This window comes from Pygocentrus nattereri, chromosome 2, assembly GCF_015220715.1.
Source record: "Pygocentrus nattereri isolate fPygNat1 chromosome 2, fPygNat1.pri, whole genome shotgun sequence".
Taxonomy (NCBI): Eukaryota; Metazoa; Chordata; class Actinopteri; order Characiformes; family Serrasalmidae; genus Pygocentrus; species Pygocentrus nattereri.
The window spans coordinates 1,005,162-1,024,171 of record NC_051212.1 but is presented as its reverse complement, the minus strand read 5'-3'; the positions used below and the strand labels follow the sequence as shown (position 1 = coordinate 1,024,171).

General features: G+C 44.3%; 1 pseudogene; it reads right to left on the bottom strand.

Moving 5' to 3' along the window:
* The window catches only part of LOC108414705, a 35,176-nt pseudogene that overhangs the window by 11,283 nt on the left and 4,883 nt on the right, over window positions 1-19,010 (bottom strand).

The window sequence follows — 19,010 nt, the reverse complement described above, 5'->3', positions numbered from 1 at the left end:
AAGGATCTGCATTTTAGTTTAAAATAAAATGATTAAAACTGGCATTTATCACAAAACTCCTCAAATGTCTGTGTCCACCTTTAATGTGGAGATCTGGGGCTGTGTCTCCTCACTGCCTCTGAACTTCTCTATGAACTATATTCATTAAAAACTCCCACTGACACCATCATTACAATGTTATGTTATTTATTTATTTATTATTATTTTTAAAAATTTACCCAATTTTTCTCCCCAATTTAGGACAGAGAGCACCACAGCTTAGAACTTCAGATTGAGCAGCGTTCAACTTTCACTTCAATAATTAACACTATCAGACCGCTAACCCGTCACACCTCATGCCTTTTCCCTCTTTTTGCGCTCTCTCTCTCTCTCTCTCTCTCTCTCTCTCTCTCTCTCTCTCTCTCTCTCTCTCTCACACAGATTCTCCTCAGCCCTTTCAACATGGCGTCTTCCCAGGACAGAGCTCTCCAGGCCCTGAGCTCTGAGTTGGCCCAGCTGGACCGGCAGATCACCGCCCTCCTGAAGAGGCAGGACGAGCTCCTTCAGCAGAAGTCACAGCACGAAGCCTCCCGGGAAGTTTCCCCCTCTGTGGTCGCGCCAGCTTCGACTATTTGATCACCGGGAGACACCGTTCTCATGCCAGCCCCAGCCCCACCTGGTCCCTGGGAATGCCAGCACCGCAGACGGCCTTCCAGACCTTCACCGCCACCCCAGCCAGTCTTCATCTCCTGCAACCGATTCGCCACCCTCAGCTCACCGCCTACGCCTCGGGCCCCGTCGCCCGCCCCAGCGCCTCGGCGCTCTGCACAGGACTCGGTTTATGTTATTGGTAGCTCTATTGTCCGCCATGTTAGAGTCAGAGATGTAAACAGCCGCACCACTGTCTCCTGTTTTCCAGGTGCACGTGTTTTAGACATCGCCAAGCGGCTCCTCTCAGCCCTCCGCAGACGCGACGCCTTCGGGACCGTGGTTATCCACGTCGGGACCAACGACATCTCCGACCGGCGCAGCGAGGTCCTGAAGGAGCACTACCAGACGCTACTGGACACTGCCAGGAAGAAGACGGACGCCAGGATCGTCATCTCCGGCCCTCTTCCCACCTACTGGCGGGGATCCGAGCGGTTCAGCAAGCTCTTCGCGCTGCAGTCCTGGCTCCGCGGCTGGTGCGCCTGCAACGGTTTGGGCTACGTGGACAACTGGTCCTCGTTTTGGGAGCAGCCAGCGCTCTACCGGAGGGATGGGCTTCACCCTAGTCCTCTGGGGTCCGTCGTCCTCTCACGGAACATCGAGAGGGCCATCCGCTGACTTCAAAGCGGTCACGTAAGTAGCAGCAAAAATAGAAATGTTACTGCTCATCATGCTAGTGTTACTGCTAGAAATAAGCCGATTGCTAGCACTTCTACAAATGCTTATTGTGTAAATACAATTGAGACCGTGTCTGTTCCCCGAATAAAACAACACATCAAAAAGCCTCGAAACGTTTGCCTTAGTAACCTCATTCATATCAGACCAGTTACACCAGTTTACAACGACCGCACCTTTGGTCTAAAACTAGGCCTGCTTAACATTAGATCCCTGACATCTAAAGCCATCACTATAAATGAAATTATTACAGATCATGATTTTGATGCTCTGTGCCTCACAGAAACGTGGATTAGACCCGATGAGTACCTTAGTCTAAATGAAGCCACTCCCACAGGCTACAGCTATGCACACAGCCCTCGTTTAAGCGGTCGGAGTGGAGGTATAGCAACCATCCATACTAAAGCTTTAGGCGTGAACCAGAAAGTAGGACCTACATTTTCTTCTTTTGAAGTTCTTTTACTAAATATACTTGATCAAGGAACAAATAAACATTAATTTTTATTAATTACAATTTACAGGCCACCTGGTCCGTATTCTCAGTTCTTACAGGAATTCTCTGAGTTTCTATCAAGCCTAATAACGTTTTCAAGTAAAATATTAATTGTTGGAGATTTTAATATCCACATTGACAACCCTCACGACACATTAAGTAAGGCATTCATATCTATCATAGACTCCATGGGATTCACCCAAATTATAAAAGGGCCCACACACCACCTCAACCACACCTCATATTACTGACCTTTGGTGTAGACATAGCTAACTTAGCCATTCTCCCCCAGAGCACAGCCGTCTCAGACCATTACTTAATCTCATACAAAATCCAGTTTAGTGGTAATGTGCGTTCATCACCATGTTATCAGGTTAAGAGGACTATAACTTCCTCCACAGCTGGCAGCTTTATCAGAAACCTCCCGCAGTTATCAGGTTCTGTCAGCTGCCCATCTAACCCTTATAAAGAATTAGACAGAAAATTCAGAAACACAGTTAAACTCCACAAACCTGCTGGCTTATAATTCCAGTCTAGACCCTGAGAATATTAGAGTCACTGCAGAGGCTGGAATCGTTTACATTACTTCAAGAAAACAAACTAGTTAAAATAGTTTCTTCAGCAAAACCATCTACCTTTTTTTTTTTTTTTTTTTTTTATTTTGGACCCAATTCCTACAGGTCTACTCAAGGAAATCTTACCAGAAATAACCAAGCCTATTCTGTCAATAATAAACTCCTCTCTTAGTCTTGGATACATCCCAAAAACTTTTAAACTTGCAGTAATTAGACCGCTGATTAAGAAAGCAAACCTCAATCCCTGTGAACTATCAAATTATAGACATATCTCAAATCTCCCCTTTATATCCAAGATCCTGGGAAAAGTGGTAACCAAACTATTAAGCTCTTATTTGCATAGGAATAATCTACATATAAAATTTCAGTCTGGTTTTAGGCCACATCATAGTACAGAAACAGCATTAGTAAAAAATTATAAATGATCTTTTATTATTCACGGACCAAGGAAATGTGTCTTTGCTAGTCCTCCTAGACCTTAGTGCAGCATTTGACACAATAGACCACGCGATCTTACTATATAGACTAGAAAACCTTGTAGGGCTAACAGGAACATCTCTTTCCTGGTTCAGGTCCTACCTCACTGATCGCTATCAGTTTGTTAATGTAAAGGGCGAATCACTGTGTGAATGACTGTGTAAAAGACATAAAAGATTGGATGTCAATTTTCTGCTACTTAACTCTTCTTGGTTCAAAATTAGCTAGAAACAAACTGTCTAACAACACTAAAACTTAACAATCTCTCAGTTGCATCAAGCTTATCTGTTAAAAATCTTGGTGTCGTGATGGACGCTGATCTGTCCTTCGACGCACACATAACTAATATCACTAGAACAGCCGTCCTGCATCTCCGCAATATCGCTAAATTAAGAAATGCATGATCTCTACAGGACGCAGAAAAGCTAGTTCATGCATTCATTACCTCAGGGCTAGATTACCGTAATGCCCTGCTGTCTGGACGTCCCAGCAAAAGCCTTAACAAGCTTCAGCTGGTCCAGAACGCTGGAGCCAGAGTCTCACAAGAACCAGAAAGTTCGACCATATCAGCCCAGTTTTATCAGCCCTGCACTGGTTACCAGTTAAATTTCACACTGATTATAAAATCCTATTACTGACCTATAAAGCCCTAAACGGACTCGCCCCTCAGTACCTGAGTGACCTTCTCTCCCACTATGAACCATCACGCCTACTTAGATCACAAGGTGCTGCTCAATACTGGTACCTAGAACTAATAAAGCTCCATCAGGGGGTGGAGCTTCTCATACAGAGCCCCCCAGGTCTGGAATAATCTTCCTGTTAATGTTCAGGACTCAGACTCAGCCTCAGTCTTTAAGTCTAGGCTAAAAACTTACTTGTATAGTGGAGCCTTTGGTGATTAGTCTCCCTGTCAGGTCTGGACCTGCTGGAGTCTCTGCTGCTCTGTTATACTGTAATCTGTGTGTAACACAGGCGATGGGGTGTACCAATTTAGCCCGAAGACAATTGCATCAACTCTGGCAAAACCACTTCACACCTGCATACACCATCAATTACTGGGGTGACCCTTCCCCACTCACAGGGGTCTCAACTGAATGAGTAGAGACGGCAAACAAACTAGAGGGCAACAATACCAAAGTTTATTTAAGACAATAAAAAAAAAAAAAAAGTCTCCAGGCCACTGTGGTGGTCACGCAACTCCAGTGGAGGGTTTAACACTATAAAATGGACAAATGGCTCACATCCAAACTACCTTCTGTGCAGTAAAACCACCGCACTCTGGTGAAGTCAAATACCGACACAACCACTGCAAAATATCACCCAACCCCACACTGGACAGCATCCCACCAAAAGCACCTTTGGAGAAAACAAAAACAATGTTACTATCAAAGTTATTAAGGTCACAGAATAAAATTCACACTTGTTTATTCGAGTTAAAAAATATACTCTTCCGCCAGCTTCCAATCTCACTTGCAAAGCAAATTCTTCAGGGCTCGTGATGCAGTGACGAAACCAGGCACGTCACTCAATTGTGCCCGTCTCAAATAGACACAGGAAGACAGAACAGGAAGAACTAAAACAATAACAAGTTATTATTGTTATTATAATAAAAAAAACATACAGCAAACAATAAAAATAACCCAAACAAAGCACAAAAAAAAGAAATAATAAAAAAAAAACAATATGACAAAACAGCGACTGGTGCCGATGAGAACCTATAGCAGAGGAATAAAACAAAAACAAGACATTAACTTGTATACATTCTTCCTCGCAAAGGTAGGCTCACGCACAACCACTCTCACCCACACCCCCCATTATCTTCAAGCACTTGCTCACTGGGGCTGGTCTGTTTTCAGCAAGTGGTACTACTTGTATTCCTCTACTGGGAGTTTCTGCGTCTAGAACGCGTCAGGCTTGTTGCTACTGTCTTGCTTCCCCAGTTCATAAAATCTCTTGACACCGCACAAAGTACCCATAAAACGTGCTCTTCTAAGGCTCTCAGGCACAGCTGTTGATACCACGACACACCACCAGGCTTACACAGTTAATGCACACCATGCCAGACGGTCATCAATACGCAGCATACCACATCAAGCCTGCATACAACTAGTTCTTCTGACTCTCAGGCACAGCTCTCAATCTATAAGCATTAACCAACACATCAATTAACTACTGTGCACCACGCCAAACAATCATTAACGCGCAGGGCCGGTAGAATATAAAGGCACGACCAATCAGTGAATTGCGTCACTACTGCAGTACTGTGCATGATCAACGATGCAGCCTCCTCCCTAGACACTCTTCCCCCACACTCCCTGGTGTTACCACTAAAAGGGTCTGGAGGGGAACTGCACACCATTAGACAGGTCCTACCTGTAACTGTGGTCAGCCACTCTTTACAGAACTGACTGTGTTTTTCTTTCCTTTCTCTGCCGAGCTGATCAGCTGCCCATCCTGTGCGTCTGATGCTGCTGCCTCTTCTGCCTTGATTGGTGCCGCTGCTCACCAGCCTTCTGGACCAGTTTGACCACCACTGAGCTTCTTGCTTTACAGCGCTGTGCAGTCCTCACCCTCAGATCTTCTCTTTTCCCACTTTACTATAAAACTTCATACTAATAATGTTTGCTATCCGGTGTTGACCTTAGGAGGATGGGTTCCCCTTCTGAGTCTTGGTTCCTCTCGAGGAGTTTTTCCTTGCCACCGTCGCCGCTGGCTTGCTCATGGGGGCTTGGACCCGGATTTTCTTTCTCTTCTTTCTGTAATACTGATTGTTCTGTAAAGCTGCTTTGTGACAACACCTGTTGTAAAAAGCGCTATATAAATAAATTTTGCTTGCTTGCTTGTTTGCAATTCCACCTGCTACTTAGGACTCCCCCAATCACACAATACTACCAGTGCTAGGAGGGTGAGGGCAGCACAGGCTTCCTCCGAGACCTGTGAAATCAGCCGCCACTTCTTTTCGAACTGCCGCTCACGCAACATCACTGGACAGCCAGACGTGCTCGGAGGAAAGCGCTGAATGCCAGATCTTTTACGTCAGCTAACCGACGCCTGCACTGACTACCATCACATTGAGTAATGGTGGGGAGGGGACCATCCTACCCACCCAGAGAGAGCGAGGTCAAATGTGCTCTGTTGGAGTCCCAGCTATGGACGGCTGTAGCATCACCAGGGATCGAACTCACGATATCCTGATGATGGGGCCAATGATGAGTATTCTCATTATATTTTCTCAATTTACACACAACAACTGATCAGGCTGCAGGAGTAAAGGTTGCTCATTCAACCCTGATACCAACATTATTGTTGATAAAAGATTATAGATCTATTGATTATTTATGTCTAACTATATGGTTATCAGCCTAAACTAACTACTAGTTTTACTGTTACCCAATTTTGACCTTCCAGTTATTTGAAATGAAACTGAAAAACGACCTGAAACAAATTTTTCAGTAAGAACTTTTTGTATAAAGCAGTTTTCAACATTCCCCTCTGCTAGATTTTATATATTTTAGATGTTTTTACTGCCATAATATTCCTGTCACTTGCTTCAACCATATTAGCCAGGCTTCAGCCCTGCTATTCAGTCATTTAAAAAAAAAAATCCAAAAACATTTATTTTATTAGTTCATGTTACCGGAAGTTGCCCTGCGATGGACTGGCGACCTGTCCAGGGTGTATCCTGCCTTCCGCCCGAAGACTGCTGGGATAGGCTCCAGCTCCCCCCCGCGACCCTGACGGAGAAGCGGCTTAGAAAATGGATGGATGGATGGATGGATGTTACCGGAAGTTTCATTGTGTATGAATAAAACACTGAAAACAAAAGAGAACTTTAGAATTTTTATAATGTATTTCAAAAGTTGGAAAAGCATTTAATTAATCTGTTTCTTAGAAAATAACTGAATTTTCTTTTAAATATCATTCATACATTTACTGATATTTTGTAACAGGGTTGCAAAAACTTATGTACATTTAAAAAAAAATCAGCTCATATAATCTCTGTTTTGACAGCCTGTGGTGAAAAATGACATTTTCTGAAGGTTAAGCACTTACTTTGATTAAAACTTTGCCAAAAACACCAAAGAAAAAATATTTACAGTAGCTGTACAGAGGTCTGATGTCTAAAGTGAACTCTATTCACACGAAGTGATAAATTCACCCCGACTCTAATGTCTTTACTCTGATTGGGTATATACTGTTTCTTCTGTGACTGTGAGTAAGTCTGGGTACTTTACCAGTGTTCTGTGTGATTTACACTTACAGTTGACTAAAGAAATTCTGGTTCTGAATTGGTAGTAAAATAAAGAAAACTGTACAAACTCAAACGGAAGAGTATATATATGTACATCATTTATTCCTTTATTTATTTTTCCATTGATTTCCTACTGGATTAAATCTCTTATTTTACCCCAACCATTACCTAATTTCATATGAGCTGTGTCTTAGCCATAATATATGTACATCCACTTGCTATTCTATAAAGCGCTCAATAAAATGTTTTACCACCCTACAATTTATAGAAAACATCCCAGAACTATCAACCCCAGTCTCCACTCTATTAGACCCAATGGAGCCAGATTTACTAACCGATTATTTAGAAAATACCTTTTGATCAACTTTAGAAAATGTGGTGCCACTTAAAATGAAAAGGATAAGGCAGAAAAAGACCCGTGGTACAACGGTAAAACCTGTACCTTAAAACAAACAGTTCGGAAACTAGAGCGGAAATGACGAAAAACCAAGCTGGAAGTGTTCCACTCTACCTGGAAGGATGGCCTTATAGAGTATAGAAATGCTCTCACTTAAGCTCGCTCAGCATATCTGGCCTCGCTGATCGAGAACAATAAATATAATCCTAGAGTTCTGTTTAGTGTGATTTCCGGAATTACAAAAAAAAAAATCAGGCAGGTATTGTACCACAAATTCCGGCAACTCTCACCAGTGAAGTTTTTTATGGACTTTTTAAATAATAAAATCAAAAATATTAGATAACAAATTCAAGCCAGAGTATTGAATCCTACTTGGCTGTCATCTGACTTGGCTGATATAAAACATAACGTAGGTTCAGAAGAAAGGCTGGAAGCTTTTTACCCACTCTGACAGAGAAGATTATCTCCTCTACAAATTGTACAACCTGCACACTCCATGCAGTTCCCCTTAAAATTACTCAAAGTATTACTACCAATTATTATAAACCCTCTTTTAACTGTAGTAAATGTGTTCCTTAGCTTGGGCTATGTTCCCAAAGCTTTTAAACTAGCAGTTATCAAACCCCTGATCAAGAAACCAAATCTTGATGTTGGCGTTTTGTCTAATTACAGACCTATTTCTAACTTACCATTTATATCTAAGGTCTTAGAAAAAGCTGTAGCCTAACAAGTTAGTTCATATCTAAATAAGAACCATATGTATAAAAAATTCCAATCTGGATTCAGGCCACAGCACTGAGACAGCTCTAGTTAAGATAACTAATGGTCTTCTTCTTGCCTCTGATCAAGGCTACATATCTCTCTTACTGCTACCTGACCTCAGCGCAGCTTTTGATACAATAGACCACAATATTCTCCTAAAAAGGTAAAAAACATGGTTGGAATCACAGGGACAGCCCATTCGTGGTTCAAATCTTACGTAACAGAATGTTATCAGTTTTTAAATGTAAACAATTTATCTTCCAATTATTCAAAAGTGAGATTCGGAATTCCACAAGACTCCATTTTAGGACCATTATTATTTACACTATACATGTTACTGTTAGGCACAGTTACAAGTAACCATGCCATTAACTTTCACTGTTATGCAGACAATGATATTGTACATATCAGCCAAGCCTGATGACAAATAAAATAGAACAAGAAAACAGAGGACTGTATAAATGACAGGAAAGGCTCGATGTTACATACCTCCATCCATAATCTTCCGCTTCTCCGGGGTTCAGGTCGCGGGGGCAGCATCCTAAACAATGAGGCCCAGACCTCCCTTTCCCTAGCCACTTCCACTAGCTCCCCCAGGGAGGCACTCCCAGGCCAGCTGGGCGATGTAGTCATGTCAGCGTGTCCTGGGTCTTCCCCGGGGTCTCCTTCCCTGTTGGACTTGCCTGTGACACCTTCCAAAGGAGGCATCCAGGAGGCATCCTAACCAGATGCCCGAACCACCTCAGCTGGCGCCTCTCAAAGTGGAGAAGCAGCGGCTCTACTCCGAGTCCCGCCTGGATGACCGAACTTCTCACCCTATCTCTAAGGGAGAGTCCAGACACCCTGCGGAGGAAACTCATTTTGGCTACTTGTATTCACGATCTCATTCTTTCAGTCATTACCCAAAGCTCATGACTTATGGCTCAGCTCTTTCTTTGCCTCAACAGACAAAGAGCCTGCAATCCACCTGTCAATCTCCTGATCCCTTTTACCATCACTTGTGAACAAAACCCAGAGATACTTAAACTCTTCCACTTGAGGCTGTAAGAGTCATGTTCTTTGATTTTTCCAGTGCCTTTAACACCATTCAGCCCCTCCAACTTAGAGACAAGCTGGTTAACATGCAAGTGGATCCAGACCTGGTCTCCTGGATTACTGACTACCTCACTGGCAGACCTCAGTATGTCAGGCTGAAGGACTGTACATCAGAGACTGTGGTCAGCAGCACAGGAGCACCACAAGGGACTGTACTTTCCCCCTTTCTGTTCACACTCTACACCTCAGACTTTCAGTATGACTCTGTGACGAGCCACATGCAGAAGGTTTCTGATGACACTTCCATTGTGGCTTGTGTAAGGGGAGGGCAGGAGGGGGAGTACAAGACCCTGGTGAAGGACTTTGTGGAGTGGTGCTGTGGGAGCAACCTGCTTCTGAACACTGCCAAGACCAAGAAGACGGTAGTGGACTTTTGCAGAGTTAGGCCACCCATACAGCCAGCCTCTATTGAGAGGGTTGAAGTGGAGAGGGTAATGACCTACAGGTATCTTAGATACAGATAACTGGATGATAGGTTGGACTCATCAGCCAACACAGACATCCTGTACAGGAAGGGTCAAAGCAGGCTCTACTTCCTGAGGAAGCTGAGGTTCTTTAATATCTGCAGGAAGCTTCTGCAGATGTTCTATCAGACCATGGTTGCCAGCTGTCTTTTCTATGCTGCGGTGTGCTGGGGAGGAAGCATAAAAAGGAGAAACGAGATGTTCAAGATGGTCAAGCTGGTCAGGCAAGCGGGGTCAGTAGTCGGTGTGGAACTGGACTCTATCTATCTATCTATCTATCTATCTATCTATCTATCTATCTATCTATCTATCTATCTATCTATCTATCTATCTATCTATCTATCTATCTATCTATCTATCTATCTATCTATCTTGAGGCAAGAGCTTATCCCCGACCCAGAGAGGGCTCTCCACCCTTTTCTGTCTGAGAACCATGGCCTCAGATTTGGAGGTACTGATTCTCATCCCGGCCACTTCAAACTCGGCTGCAAACCGACCCAGTGAAAGCTGAAGTTCACAACCTGATGTCCCCAATAGGACCACATCGTCTGCAAACAGCAGCGATGTGACCTTGAGGTCACCGAACCGGACACCCTCCATCCCCTGACTGCAACTAGGAATTTTATCCATGAAAATTATGAATAGAATTGAGACAAAGGGCAGCCCTGACGGAGTCCAGCTCTCACTGGGAATGAGTTGGACTTACTGCCTGCCATATGAACCAAACTTCTGCTTTGTTTGTACAGGGCCTGAATGGCTCGTAGCAAAGAGCCATGTACCCTGTACTGCCGAAGCACCTCCCACAGAATACCCAGAGGAACACAGTCAAATGCCTTCTCCAAATCCACAAAGCACATGTGGACTGGTTGGGCAAACTCCCATGAACCCTCCAGAATCCTGGAGAGGGTGAAGAGTTGGTCCACGACCACGACCCAGATGGAACCCATACTGCTCCTCCTGAATCAGAGGCTCTACTATAAGCCGGACTCTCTTCTCCAGTACCCCTGCGTAGACCTTACCAGGGAAGCTGAGGAGTGATTCCCCTGTAGTTGGAACACACCCTCTGGTCCCCCTTTTTAAAAAGAGCTACCACCACCACCCCAGTCTGCCAATCCAGTGGAAAAGGCGTGTCAGCCAAGACAGCCCCACAACATCCACAGCTTTGAGGAATTCTGGACGGATCTCATCCACCCCTAGAGCCCTGCCACCAAGGAGCTTTTTAAACTACCTTAGCGACTTCCGGTCTCAGTAATAGACAAGCCTATTCCTGTGTCCCTAGACTCTGCCTCCTCACTGGAGAACATGTCGGTGGGATTGAGAAGGTCCTCAAAGTATTCCTTCCACCGCCCAATGATGTCTCCAGTCGAAGTCAACAGCACACCATCTCCAATATATACAGTGCTAGTGGCACACTGCTTTCCCCTTCGCCTGACGCTTTGCCAGAATATTTTCGGAGCCGACTTACATAGTCATGTAATGATCACACAAATGGGCATGGGAGTGAGTTGGGAGGCGGGGTGGATCTCCGGCGTGGTGCGTGCAGGTAGCATGGACACTATAAAATGGGGGACTTCCTCTGTGGATAGGGGAGGCAGCAGTGTGTTTGTTTGCATGCGGCGGTTGGAAGCTATTGGAGCGAATTGCTGGCAGTAGTGGCGTTTGATGGCTGTGAAGACGACCACGGAGATGGAAAAGGCCATTGGCCACACTGATTGAAGCAAAGATAGCACTGAAGAGTTGCTGGTGTGACTCACTGCTGCTCTGAAAGAGTGGCCTGGGGCGATTGCCAGGCCACGTGTGATGCTGGTCAAGGCTGCGGGGTTATTAAAGGACAACTAAATGCTTGGTCAGTTTGCTCCTTTTTAGACATTTTACTTAGTGATTTATTTTGGTGTGTTTTCTTAAATTAATAAAGGAGTATAAGTTTTAACTGATGAGCTTATAATATTAGAGATATTATTAATTGTAGGCTAGTGCCACCTCTTCTTAGAGATTTTGCCTTTTTAAATCCTTTCAACCCTGGTGTAACTGTGTATCTGTATCTTTGTCCTTAAATTCAGTGGGTACCCTGTTTGTAGTACTGGCTATATGGGGGGCATGATACATGGGAAGCTGTAAATTGTGGTATGGTGTATAGTGTGTGGTATTGTTTTAAGGCTGTGTTGTGGAGCGTGCTGTGTAGATTTGTATTGTAAAGTATTGAGGTTTATGATTTTTATTTGTTTGTTTCTTTGTTTTGCATTGTTCTTGGCTTATTTTAGATTACAGCTTCTGGTGGTTGTCCTCCCAAATAGTAACAGTATTTTTATCCAGCCATTTGCATCGGATTATATTGTGTGAATAAAATCTAAATAATATATTAAATAATAAGTTTATGTTGCAAGGTGTGGTCTTAATCCTGTGAACACTTAGTTTTGCCAGACCTTACTGGTTTAACAAAGGTGGTGGCAGCAGGTATGCTACCGTAGAATAAAAACACTACAGTCACTTTCCAAGGTTTCACCAAACTCCTCCCACACCTGGGTTTTTGCCTTGGCAACAACTGAAGCCACAGATCACTTCAAATCAAATCTTGAGAAACCTTGGGAGGACCCATCCTCCTCTAGTCAAACTACCTACAATTGATTATACTACTAATATTAATATCAGCAGTATTGGTAGTAGGAATAGCTAGGAGTCTATGAGAACATCAAATGTAGGGTGGGCAGCTAGTCCAAAGCAGGTGGTGATAGCTGGGGCATGGGCAGCTGGTCTGAAGTGGGTAGCAGGAGGGCTCGACAGTGAGTCGTCCTTCAGTGTCCGGCCAGATATGTGGACGATTGTATACTCGGAAAAAAAGCAGGGAGAGGAAATTAGTTTTATTCTGTCTGTTTGTACATGTGTTTTGGACACTCAGGTAAAGAGAGGAGTTGAGCTGTCAACTGATCACCACCTGGTGTTGAGTTGGATCACGTGGTGGGGGAAGATGCCGGTCAGACCAGGCAAGCCCAAACGTATAGTGAGGGTTTGCTGGGAACGCCTGGCAGAAGAACCTGTCAGATTGATCTTCAACTCACACCTCCATCAGAACTTTGACCAGATATCGGGGGAGGTGGGGGACATTGACTCAGAACGGGCCATGTTCCGCTCCTCCATTGTTGAAGCGGCTGACTGTAGCTGTGGCTGTAAGGTAGTTGGTGCCTGTCGGGGCGGTAATCCTCAAACTCTGTGGTGGACACCCTAGGTGAGAGATACTGTCAAGCTGAAGAAGGAGTCTTACCGGGCATGGTTGGTCTGTGGGACACCAGAGGCAGCTGGCAGGTATCGTCAGGCCAAGTGCGAGCGACTGAGAGCGCGTCACTACGAGCGACTGAGAGCATCGCCGTGTCACTGCGGCAACGTTTTTGTGCTATTAGCTTCTAAGTCAACCAAAACCGGTAAGTAGCTGAAATATCATGGCTTCTGCTGGATGTTTCGTCTGCTCGGAGTGTGGCCTGTTTAGTTTAACCCCCTTTTCCACCTCTAGCAATAGCAATAGTGGCTGTGTTTGTGCTAAGTGCCAGCTAGTTAGCTCTCTGGTGGAGAAAGTGGACCAGTATGAGGTGCGCATCCGGGGGTTATTAAAGGACAGGCAGCAAGACTCAGCGTTAGCAGCTCCGGGTGCCTTAGGGAGAGTTAGCACCCCCTCGACTCCGGCGTCAGAGCCCTCACAGCGGGTGAATGGGTGACGACTCGGCGGTCTAGCCTAAGGCTAATGTTAATGCTGAGGCCAAAGCTAAACCACTGGAACACCACGCTCCTCCGATTCGCGTGTCAAACAGGTTTGCCCCGCTCAGTGAAGCACCCACTGTGGAGCCTGTTAAAAGCACTCTGGTCATAGGAGACTTGATTGTTCGACATGTGAAGTTAGCTACTCCTTTAGGGGCGCCAGCAGTAACTGTTAGATGTTTATCAGGAGCCAGAGCGCTGGACATTATTGGCAACCTTAGATTAGCTGATAAGATATATTCAAGGATACTTATTCATGTAGGGGCCAATGATATCCGTCTGCGGCAGTCTGAGGTAACCATGGCTAATATTAGAGAGGTGATTAAACAGGCCCAGACGATGTCCGATGCCGTAATCTGCTCTAGCCCCATCCCAATGCGGCACGGTACTGAAGCCTACAGCAGGCTTTCGACGTTAAACTGCTGGATGTCCAGGTGGTGTACCGAAAATCAAGTGGGCTTTATAGATAATTGGTTGCGTTTTGAGGGCAAGCCTGGTTTTATAGGTAGGGATGGTGTCCACCCCACGCGGGAGGGTGCTGCCTTACTTTCGTGCAGCACAGCTCATAGTCTCTTAGTTAGTCGGCAGAGTAGTGTAAACAGCTGCTGACAGTCCAGAGCCGGGACCAGGCCGCAGACAGACAGGCTAAACTGACCATCTGCGATCCGCCTTGAGGCGTCACCCAAGATTAACCTTATTGAGACTGTCTTTGCCCCGAATTAAAGCTAAATATAAATCATAGAAAAACTCAATCAGTCCGTTTAAAAAACCTAATCAACATATATCCATGTTCTGATAATAGCACTAACAGCTTAGATCTAAAACTTGGACTACTTAATATAAGATCACTAAACTCGAAAGCAGTCGTCGTAAATGAAATTATAAGCGATCATAAATTAGACATTTTCTGTCTTACTGAAACGGATTAGACCAGATGAATATTCAGCTTTAAATGAAGCCACGCCTGCAGGCTATAATTATGCACATAGGCCAAGATTATCAGGCAAGGGAGGTGGAGTCTGTATAATATACCAAAATACTCTCAATATCAGTTAGAAACATTGCGACACTTTTAAATCCTTTGAGGTACTTTCCATTCACGTTACAAATCCGGTCACAAAAAAGATGTTTTCATTATTTAACATTTACTGACCACTAGGGGGCGACTCTGAATTTATAAAAGAATTTAGTGACTTTGCTGCAAACCTGGCTGTGTGCAACGATAAAGTAATAATTGTAGGAGATTTTAATATTCAATTTGAGAAGGTAGACGACCCATTAAAAAGGGCATTTACCTCAATCCTAGACTCTGTTGGTTTTACCCAAAATGCAGCAGGGCCGACACACGACTGTAGTCATACGTTAGATTTAGTTTTGACACTAGGTCTTAACTTAGACAAGCTTAATATCCTACCGCAAACCACAGCGATCTCCGACCATTACCTAGTTTCATATGAGCTATGACTTAGGCACAATATAATATTATATATATATATATATATATATATATATATATATATATATATATATATATATATATATATATATATATACATACATACATACATACACACACACACATACATACATACATACATACATACATGCACACACGTCCCCTCGTTATTCAACAAAGTGCTCAATAAAACCCTTTACTGCCCTACAATTCATGGAAAATCTGCCAGAGCTATCAACAGCCATTTTCACCTCATCAGACCCAATGGAACTAGATTTACTAACTGATTATTTAGAAAATACCTTTTGATAAACTTTAGAAAATGTGGCCCCACTTAAAATAAAAAGAATAAAGCAGAAATAGCCCCGTGGTACAACGATAAAACCTGGACCTTAAAACAAAACAGCTCGGAAATTAGAGTGGAAATGGCCACAAACCAAACAGGAAGTGTTCCCCTCTGCCTGGAAGGACGGCCTTATAGAGTATAGAAATGCTCTCACTGAAGCTCGCTCAGCATATCTGGCCTCACTGATCGAGAATAATAAGTATAATCCTAGAGTTCTGTTTAATGTGATTTCCCAAATCACACAAAATCAGGCAGGTGCTGAACCAGAAATCCCAGCAACTCTCACCAGTGAAGTTTTTATGGACTTCTTTAATAATAAAATTGAAAATATTAGACAACAAATTCAACCCACAGTATCAAATTCAAATCCAGCTTGGCTGTCATCTGACTTGGCTGATATAGAACAAAACACAGCTGTAGAAAAGAGCCTGGAAACCTTTTATCCCCTCCCACAGCTGGAGCTAGAGAAGATGATCTCTTCTGCAAATTGCACAACCTGCATACTCGATGCAATTCCCTCAAAAGTACTGCCAGCTATTATAAACCCTATTTGAACTACAATAAACATGTCCCTTAGTCTGGGCCATGTACCCAAAGCATTTAAACTAGCAGTTATCAAACCCCTGATCAAGAAACCAAATCTTGATGTTAGCATATTGTCAAAATTACAGGCCTATTTCTTCTTCTTCTTCTTTCAGCTGCTCCCTTTAGGGGTCGCCACAGCGGATCATCTGCCTCCATCTTGCCCTATCCTTTGCCTCCTCTACTTTCACACCAACCATCTCCATGTCCACCTTCACTACATCCATAAACCTTCTCTGAGGTTCTCTGAGGTCTACCTCTTCTCCTTCTACCCGGCAGCTCCATCTCCAACATTCTTTGCCCAATATATCCACTATTCCTCCTCAACACATGTCCAAACCATCTCAACCTGGCCTCTCTGGCTTTATCTCCAAACTGCTCCACCTTCACTGTCCCTCTGATCTGCTCATTTCTAATCTTGTCCATCCTTGTCACTCCCAAAGAAAATCTCAGCATCTCCGCCACCTCCAGCTCAGCCTCCTGTCTTTTAGACAGAGCCACAGTCTCCAAACCATACATCATAGCAGGACGCACTACTGTCTTGTAAACCTTCCCTTTCACTCTTGCTGCTATCTACATCAGCCCTGACACCCGTCTCTACCCACTCCATCCTGCCTGCACCCTCTTCCTCACCTCTTTTTTTCACTGTCCATTGCTCTGGATGGTTGACCCAAGATATTTGAAGTCATCCACCTTTACGACCTCTACTCCTTGCATCTTCACCTTTCCACCTGCATCCCTCTCATTCACACACATGTATTCAGTCTTAACTCTACTGACCTTCATTTCTCTTCTCTCCTCTCCAGTGCTATACTTCATCATGCAGTACCACAGTTCCTGTCTTGGCACCCTATCATATGCCTTCTCTAGATCCACAAAGACACAACGTAGCTCCTTCTGACTTTCTCTGTACTTCTCTACCAACACTCTCAACGCAAAAATTGCATCTGTGGTGCTCTTTCTGGGCATGAAACCAAACTGCTGCTCACTGATCTGAACCTCTCGCCTTAGCCTTGCTTCAACAACTCTTTCCCATACCTTCATGGTGTGGCTCATCAACTTTATACCTCTGTAGTTACTACAGCTCTGCACATCAACCTTGTTCTTAAAAATGGGGACCAATACACTGCTTCTCCACTTATCAGGCATCTTCTCACTCTCCAGGATTTTGTTAAACAACCTGGTTAAAAAGTCCACTGCCTTCTCTCCTAAACATCTCCATACCTCCACAGGTATATCATCTGGACCAACTGCCTTTCCATTCTTTATCCTTTTTAAAGCTGCCCTCACTTCCACCTTACTAATTCTCTGCACTTCCTGATCCACTATCTCTCCCCCCGTTGTCCTCCTCTCATTCATTAGCTCTTCAAAGTACTCCTTCCATCTACTCAATCACTCTCTGTTCACTCACTAGTACATTTCCCTCTCTATCCTTTATCAGCCTAACCTGCTTTACATCCTTTCCAGCTCAATCTCTCTATTTAGCCAAACAATACAAGTCCTTTACTCCTTCTTTACTGTCCAGCCTCTCATACAGCTCATCATAGGCCTGAGCCTTTGCCTTTGCCACCATTCTTTTCGCTATGCGACTAGCCTCACAGTACTCCTGCCTACTTCCTTCATCTCTCTGGTTATCCCACTTTTTCTTAGCTGCCTTCTTCTACTGAATACTCTCCTGGACTTCCTCATTCCACCACCAACTTTCCTTGTCTTCTTTCCTCTGACCAGACGAAACACCCAACACATTCTTGCCAGTTTCTCTCACCACCTTAGCTGTAGTTTCCCAGTCCTCAGGTAGCTCCTCACTGCCCCCAAGAGCCTGTTGCAATTTTTCCCTGAACCGCCTGCAACCATCCTCCTCCTTCAGCTTCCACCATCTAATCTTTGGCTCTGTCTTCACTCTCTTCCTCCTCTTTGTTTCTAATCTCATTCTACAGACAACCACCCTATGCTGCCTTGCTACACTTTCCCCTGGCACCACTTTACAATCTCCAATCTCCTTTAGGTGGCATCTCATGCTAAGGATATAATCCACCTGTGTGCACCTCCCTCCACTCTTGTATGTCACCCTGTGTTCTTCCCTCTTCTGAAAATACGTGTTCACCACAGCCATTTCCATTCTCTTTGCAAAATCTACAACCATCTGACCTCCCGCATTTCTATCTTTCACAACATGCATACCCAGCACCTCTTCATCCCCTCTGTTCCCTTCACCAACATGTCCATTGAAGTCTACACCAATCACCAATCTCTCTTCTCTAGGGACACCATCTAACACTTCATCCATCTCACTCCAAAATTCCTCTTTCTCCTCTAACTGACAACCAACCTGTGGTGCATATGAACTGACCACATTCAAAATTACACCATCAACCTCCAACTTCAGGCTCATGATCCTGTGTGATACTCTCTTTACATCCAGAACACTTTTCCCAAGCTGTTCCTTTAGGATTATCCCTACTTCATTTCTCTTCCTCTCTACACAATGATAGAACAGTTTGAATCCACCTCCAATGTTCCTGGCCTTGCTTCCTTTCCATCTGGTCTCCTGAACACACAGAATATCTACCTTCCTTCTCTCCATCATGTCTGCAAGCTCTCTGCCTTTACCAGTCATTGTCCCTATGTTCAGAGTCCCTACTCTAACCTCCACACTCCTGCCTTTCCTTCTCTCTCGCTGCCTTCTAACCCGCCTTCCTCCTCTCCTCTTTGATGGTCTTTGACCTATAGTAGTCCAATTTCCACCGGCACCCTGCTGGTCAACAGCACCGGAGGCGGTCGTTGTTAACCCGGGCCTCGACCGATCCGGTATGGCAATCATATTTGTGATCCGCATGATAGTTTTGGCACAAGTTTTACGCTGGCTGGCCTTCCTGATGCAACCCTCACCATTTATCCGGGCTTGGGACCAGCACCAGAAGCACACAAAGCACACCCATAATGGCTGGTTTTCTCAGTTGAATTAGATAAATGAATAAAAATACCACAGTTTCATGACCAAT